The sequence below is a fragment of the Amblyomma mixtum genome, chromosome 3 (genome assembly GCF_055824585.1).
Source record: "Amblyomma mixtum isolate Tamu chromosome 3, ASM5582458v1, whole genome shotgun sequence".
NCBI lineage: Eukaryota > Metazoa > Arthropoda > Arachnida > Ixodida > Ixodidae > Amblyomma > Amblyomma mixtum.
In genome coordinates, this window is record NC_143014.1 from 88,554,365 (window position 1) to 88,561,776 (window position 7,412).

The window sequence follows — 7,412 nt, forward strand, 5'->3', positions numbered from 1 at the left end:
GTCAAAGGGATATTACGACAAGTCAGCAAAAAAACGCACCTTCGAAGTAGGTAGTCAAGTGATGTTGCTGCGTCCGTCGAAGAAAAACAAGCTCGAGGTTCACTGGGAAGGACCCGCGAAGGTTGTATCGAAGCTTTCCGATACCAACTACGAAGTGAAATTAGGGAGACGGCCCAATAAAATTTATCACAACAACTTGTTGAAGCCCTACATTCAGCGTCACGCGATTGTAAGCATGACGATAAATGCTGCCGATGAGGAGGGGCGGAAATCCTGACGACAGCTGACATGAAAGATTGTGGTTTAGAGCTAATGTTGGAACAGCTGACTTTGGACGCGCGTCTAAGTACCACCCAAAAGGAGGATTTAAAGGGAATAGTTTCCGAGTTTAAGGAGGTTTTTTCGAACCGTCCCGGAAAGACCACGGTCTTAGAGCACGACATCGAGCTAACATCTGAGCAACCGATCCGCAGTAAACCGTATCGTTGTTCACCCGTGCAGAAAAAAATCATGGCTGAGGAGATTCAGCGCATGCGTGACTTGGGGGTTATAGTGCCAAGTGAGAGCGACTACACATCGCCCCTGATACTTGTCCAGGTTCCGGGAAAGGATCCGAGGCCATGCGTCGATTATCGGCGTCTGAACGCGATCACCCGAGATCAGACATATCCGATACCGAACCTAGAAGAAAGAGTGGAGACGGTGTCGAAGTCAAATTATATATCTACGCTGGACCTCGTGCGAGGCTATTGGCAAGTACCCCTTACGGAACGGGCTAGCCGTTGCGCCGCGTTCGTTTCCCCGTTCGGAACCTTCCGCCCACTCATGCTGAGCTTCGGACTTAAAAACGCGCCGTATTGTTTCTCTAGCCTGATGGACAGAGTGCTTCATGGTTTGGGCGAGTTTGCATTGCCATACCTCGACGATGTTGCCATCTTTTCGGACACTTGGGAAGAACATCTGGAGCACTTGCGAGTTGTATTGTGCAGGTTGAAAGAGGCAGGCCTCACTGTGAAACCAGCTAAATGTCACCTAGGTTGCGGTGAGGTGACTTATTTGGGCCATGTGGTGGGGCGTGGCCGGCGTAGACCTTCCGACATCAAGGTAGCCGCTATTGTAAACTATCCCCGGCCAACCACTAAGACGGATATAAGGGCTTTTTTAGGTTTAGCTGGATATTACCAACACTATGTGAGAGACTACTCTGACCTTGCCAGCCCGCTAACAGACGCGCTTCGAAAATCGGAGCCCGTTAAGGTGACGTGGGACTCGAAGAAAGAAAATGCGTTCCAAATGTTGAAACAAGCATTGAGCCATAAGCCGGTTCTAACGGCGCCAGACTTTTCGAAAGGTTTCATCATTCAATGTGACGCGAGTGATCGCGGAATGGGAGCGGTGCTATGCCAAGAAGATGCTAGTGGTCATGAACGACCAATTTTGTATTTGAGTCGAAAACTAAGTTGTAGGGAAGAGGCATACAGCACCTCTGAAAAAGAGTGCGCCTGCCTCTTGTGGGCAGTTCAGAAGCTGGCTTGTTATGTCTCCGGTTCTAAGTTTGTTGTGGAAACGGACCATTGCCCCCTAACCTGGTTAAGTAACATGTCGTCTAAAAGCGGCTGTTTGCTGAGGTGGAGCATGACCCTCCAGCAGCACAATCTGGTTGTCCGCTATAAGAAGGGAAGGTTGAACGCGAACGCCGATGCTCTAAGTCGTGCATTCTAGGCCTCGCTTCTTTCAGTGACCTCCTCGTTACTTACCTTCTCTCGCTTTGCAACAAACTATCATGTTCGAAGGAAGAAAGGGGCAAAAATGAATGACCTCATTTGCTTCCTCAGTAGTGTGTTTTCAGTCCAAATGATTTCAAGGGGACCAATCTGATTTTCATTATTATTGTTGATTATTAAGTGCTACTGCTATTTTGATGTGTTGATACTTTGCAAAATGGTTGTTTGAACGTTGTGTACCAGATCGTACACATGCCTCTTGTTGCAGCGGGAATAAATGGGGACATCAATTTAGTTAGGTTAATTTGGATTATGGCTTCGTCTGGTGTTTGATGGGAGACAGAGGGCACTTGCTTGTGTTGGGTGTTGCCTTTTGCCGGTCGGTTTTGTAGTCTGCAGAACGACCAACCATGACCAGTGGCGAGAAGCAAGGGGATCGGAACGACCTCAGCGAAGCTGGTCGAGGTGCCTTGGCGACAACGAGGTCAACAGAGCTCCTGGCCTGCGAGTGGGACCTGGTGCTCGTGAAGTTACCTGGACTGGACGTGAACTTGGAAGAGCCTGACGAAGATGCGCGCCTGGCATCCGAGCCACGTGGAAGCAGCTCGTCTTCCCGGCGCCTTATCTGATGGCGGGGATGCTGTCATGCCGGGAAACCCGCCCGGATTCCAATTCTGCCGGCCGCTAACTTTCTCCTACGAGCGTCCCTTTTGACAAGCCCTGGTGCTGCGCCGCAAGGCACGCGCCCTAACGCTCCCTGACAAGCCACGATGCTGCGCCGTACGGCAGCGTAGTCCTAAGGAGAAACATCTGCAAGCAACACGCCTGGACCTGTCGCAAGAGGCCAGACAGCGAGGCGCCAGATTCCTTCTCTCCCGGATGCCACCGCGCGCGGCAAAATTTGAAGCGGTTGGCCCGCGCGATCGCTGATTGGTCCTTTCGGACTGCCGTCGAGTGCTGCCTTTGGATTGGCCAGTTCTGAGGGGCCACCGTTCCTCAGGCTATATAAGCCCCAACGCTGCAGCTTGGAAGTGTGTGACTGAGTGACCGAGTGACCGACCCACCGTGAGTCGAGTGCTGCTCACGAGTGGAGTCGGATGGTGTGACGTGCTGGTGTCTCGCTGATCGTCGCTGTGCGAGAACAGTCGCGTTGGGTAGCTCTCGGCCCCCGTGCCGATGTTGAAGTATATTATGTCCTGTACATAGTGTATAAAGCGTTTTCTTAGTCTCACCGATGCCTGACTCGGAGTCTTCGCTACCGCTGAGTTGGCAACGCTCAGTCACGAAACGGGTGGCGAGCGCAGCGGGACCACCTCTATGGTACAACAATATATAGCGATGCAGAAGCTTCTCGGAGAGAATGCGTAGAGGCGGATTGGACTCCAAACCCCAGGCTGGTAAAATACCTCCCTGTGACGAAGGCGGTAGAGCTGGTGGTGGTGAACTCTTTTATTACGCCCCAAAACAAGAGACCAGTCCAAGGACCGGTTGCGCTGGCTTAGAGGAGGTCGGCGGGGATCCCTTGGATGTCGCGGACTCCACCGCGCGCGGGATAAGCCGGCGTTGGTCTGCTGGCTCGGAAGTACGCAGGAGAGACTCCCACGTCTCTGGGTTGCTTGAGTTGTTTGTGTTGTAGTGTGTACAAGTTTACGCCATGTGTATGAGAGTGGGCGGAGTTGAGCAATGTTTGCAAATGGGGTCTATCTGTGGCGGAAAGATCGTGCTGTATTAGGGGGGGGGGGGGTTTAGAAAAATGCCAGTTTGTAGTTTGTGCCATTGGACGGCCTCGCGTCTTGTTAGATCACGGTTTGCGGAAGGATAGAGACATCTTTCGAGCCGGTAGTGCTGGAGTATACCGGTGTAAGTGGTGAGTAAAGAAGCACGTGAGTTATTACTGTCAGAGGAAACAGGGAGGCTGATCATACACTCGGCTCGGCAGCTGAGATCTCGGGTGAGAGTGTGCGCTGGGGCGTTTCCGCTGAGCGACTCGAGGGCTGGAGCCCAAAGAAGTAAGCGAGAGGTGGAAGAGGGTGCAGCAGAAAGTAGAATGTGCAACGCCTGGCAAGGGATACGGCCAACATCGTAGTTGCGGATAGCCTGTTGAGAATCACTGATGACGATTTTGGTATTAGGGTCAGCTAGCGCTAGCGCAATGGCAACCTCCTCTGCTGCGGTGACTGTTTCTGCATTGAGAATGCTGCAGGCTGTGTACCAGCTGTGGTGAGGGGCGAGAGCTACCGCTACCGTCGCTGGCTTCGAGGGATGGTAAGAGGCGTCCGTATACGGGACGTCCGGACGTCCGCTGAAGCGTTTCTCGAATTGCCGTGCACGGTCGGCCCGTCTCTGGGCATGGTGTTCCGGGTGCATCCGTTTGGGAATGGGAGGGATGCGGAGATTTAGGCGATATTCCGGGGTAAGTTCAGCATAACTTGGGGTCGCTCTCGGCGGGGAGATCCCAACTTGCTGCAGTACCGCTCGGCCCGCGTGTGTGAGGGAGAGCCGCTCGTATTGAGCAGTGAAGGTTGCTTCGATAAGTTCTCTCACGGTATTGGAGATTCCGAGAGCCATGAGCTTATGGGTAGCTGTGGACATGGGAAGACCCAGGGCCGTCTTGTACGCTTTTCGGATTGACGCCTCTAGCCGTTCGCTTTCAGCACGAGTGAGACGTAGGTAGGGTGCAGAGTAGGTGATGCGGGAGCAGATGAAGGCTTGAACGAGGCGCAGGAGGTTGGACTCTCGCATACCATATGCTTGTTGGAAACTCGCTTAAAGGAGGCGTCTGATCTTTACCACCGAGTGCTTGATGCGTTGGAACGTGGTGTTGTTGCTACCATTGGCCTGTAGATGTAAGCCCAAGATCCTGATGTGATCTGTACGAGGGATCGGGCTGCCTTGCACCTGGAGGTTGATCTCAGGATGTATCTTTGGAGGGCGTCGTCCAGGGGACGGGATGATGATATACTCTGACTTTGTCGCCGAGCAGGTGAGGCCGACTGTTCCGAGGTAATCTCCGATCCGTTTGATTGCGGTCTGGGGAGTCTCTTCTATCTGGCCGTCACTGCCATGCGTGATCCAAAGTGTGAGGTCGTCAGCATAAATGCTGTGATGCAGGTGAGGGATGTCGGCGAGTAGCTTGGGAAGGCCTATTAGTGAAACGTTAAAAAGCATCGGCGAAAGCACGGAGCCCTGGGGCCTGCCACGGTTTCCCGGAGAGATGATGGAAGGATCTCCCGTGCCGGCGTTAAGCTGTACTGTGCGGTCGGAGAGGAAATCTCGGACGTTCGCAACGTGTGATGTCCGACAACGAGAGCCTTAAGTTGTTCATCGCTTCATGGAGGACGTTGTCGAATGCCTTGGCAACATCGAGGCCGACGGTGACTTTCGTGTCTAATGTACTTCTCATGACTACCTGATGATGGAGAAGAAGCATAATGTCCGTAGCCGATAAATGAGGGCGGAAGCCGAACATTGTGTCTGGTAGTGGATGGTTGGTGTGGATAACGTGTTCCATCAGCTTCCCAACGCAGGACGTGAGAGAGACCGGCCGCCGAAGTCGTCTTGAGGCGATTGAGTTCTGCTCGGATCTCCGCAAGGGTGATGGAGCGTTTAGACCGGGATTGTCCGCGCCCTGATAGAAGTGGAGGTTGGTTGCTGGTTCGGCGCGGATGTAAGTATTTATAAGCTCTTGTTTGAGCTCATCTGGCGTGCCAGAACACTGGTGGAAGATTCGCTCGAGCTGTTGGCGTGTTTGGAGCATCGGTTTCTTGCTGGGCGCAGGTTGGCTGTCTAGCCAACTGGCGAGCCGAACGAAAGGTTCAGCGCCAGCGACGGAGGGCTGTGCAGCGTTTGGCAGTAACATTGCGTCCATCACTGTCACTGCTTCGCGACCGCGTGCCAAACGGAATGCCGTGAAGCTGGTTGCCTCTGGAAGCGCAGTGTTATAAGAAAACGTTACTTAAGGCAGTACCTGGCCTCAGTTCTTATGACCGGCTTCGACGCCCATAAAATTCTTATCGGCGATGGTCTCATTCAGCCTCTCTGTGAGTACATTTGCTTGAGGATGGTACGCATTGGTTTTGCGGTTTCTGGCGCATCTGAGACGCATGACTTCCTGGGTAAGTGCAGACGTAAATGCCGCTTCTCTTGAGTTAAAACGAAGGCAGGAGCACCGTGACGCAGGACTATGCCAAATATGAAGTTAGAAATTCCAGCAGCGGTGCCGCTGAGAAGAGCTTTCGCCTCAGAACACCAGGTGACAAGAGAATGGAAAGAGGTGCTAGTTATGATATACAGAACGGAAGCCAACAGTCACCGAAAGCCAAACAGCTTAGGTGATTTTTCTAAGGCGAAAGCCTTTAATGTCTCATCGTTGTAAGCAGCAGTTGTCGACAGAAATGTCACGCTTTTCAGTTGGTCGAAACGGTCGTGACGTCACAGTGAGCCAATTTCAAACGGGGCCAATTGTACTTTGGCTAGTAACCATGCAACCAATTGAAGGGATCATATAGTGATGCGCCAAGTAAGTGGGACTGAGCTTAGTTAACTGCTTAATTACCTAATTAGCGTAATTAACTTTTCTAGTCAGGCCATATAAATAAATAAAACCGAGTAGGAAATTGGTCGAGCTCGGGAATCGAACCCCGGTCTTCGGAGTGCGAGACGAGCATGCTATCCACTCCGCCATGCCAGCTCGATGGTTTGGAATGAACAAAGGCGCGTCTAGTGAATACGGTGTCTTCGCTCACTGCCATCCTCCTCCCTTCCCTTCCGGCGAGGTTTAGGTGTCCACTTAGATATGAGAGACAGATACATTTCCTTTCCTCAAAAACCAATTTACCGACGAGCGAGGCGTAGAACCGAATGGGCGATGGCGTTCTATGGACTCCCTGGCAGCGTTGCAAGACGCTGTCGCGTTCCACTCAGAGGCGAAGCTTAACATCTTAACCATACATCAGTGACCGCACTTTAGGTCAAAAAAGTGCACCCCACCCACCCCACCCCTGAATTTTGACGGGTGTCCACCGAGATATGTGAGACAGTTACTGCGTAATTGCCTTTCCTCAAATACAATTTTAATTTTCTTCATTACGAGCCAAATTTGTCTTTCTTCTTTCACTCCCACTTCCTCCCTTCCTCTACGGTGCGGTTCAGGTGTCCACCGAGATGACAGAGAATTACTGCGCCATTTCCTTTCCTCAAAAACCGTTGCGTTCAAAGGGCACGGCGTCGCGCCGAACGGGTGTTGGCCTTCCGTGGACTCCCTGGCAGCGCTACAACACGCTGTCGCGTTCCACTCCTAAAGGCGAAGCTTAAGCATCATTAATTAGCAGTTAATTAGTATTCAGGCATTAATCAGTAATTAACCATTCATTAGTGATTTGTCATCACTTAGTAATTAGTACTCAATTACATGTGACGCCACCAGTGCCACAGAAGCAGTCAAAGTGGTGCGGAAAACGCTTTCGCCTCTACGCACTTTAGAGAAAAAATATGTTGGGGCTTGTGAAAAGGACTTAAAAATAATATGCCCCTGCCCGTGACGCACTTTAGACAGACAGAAAGTAGATTGAGGTTGAAAGTGACCTCGCCCGCTCCACTGAAGTACCGTGGTCCCTGAATTTTTTAATTTGGGGTTTTCATCAAATGGAGGTTAATAAAAGCAGAAGAAAAAATGAAGCACATGTCGCC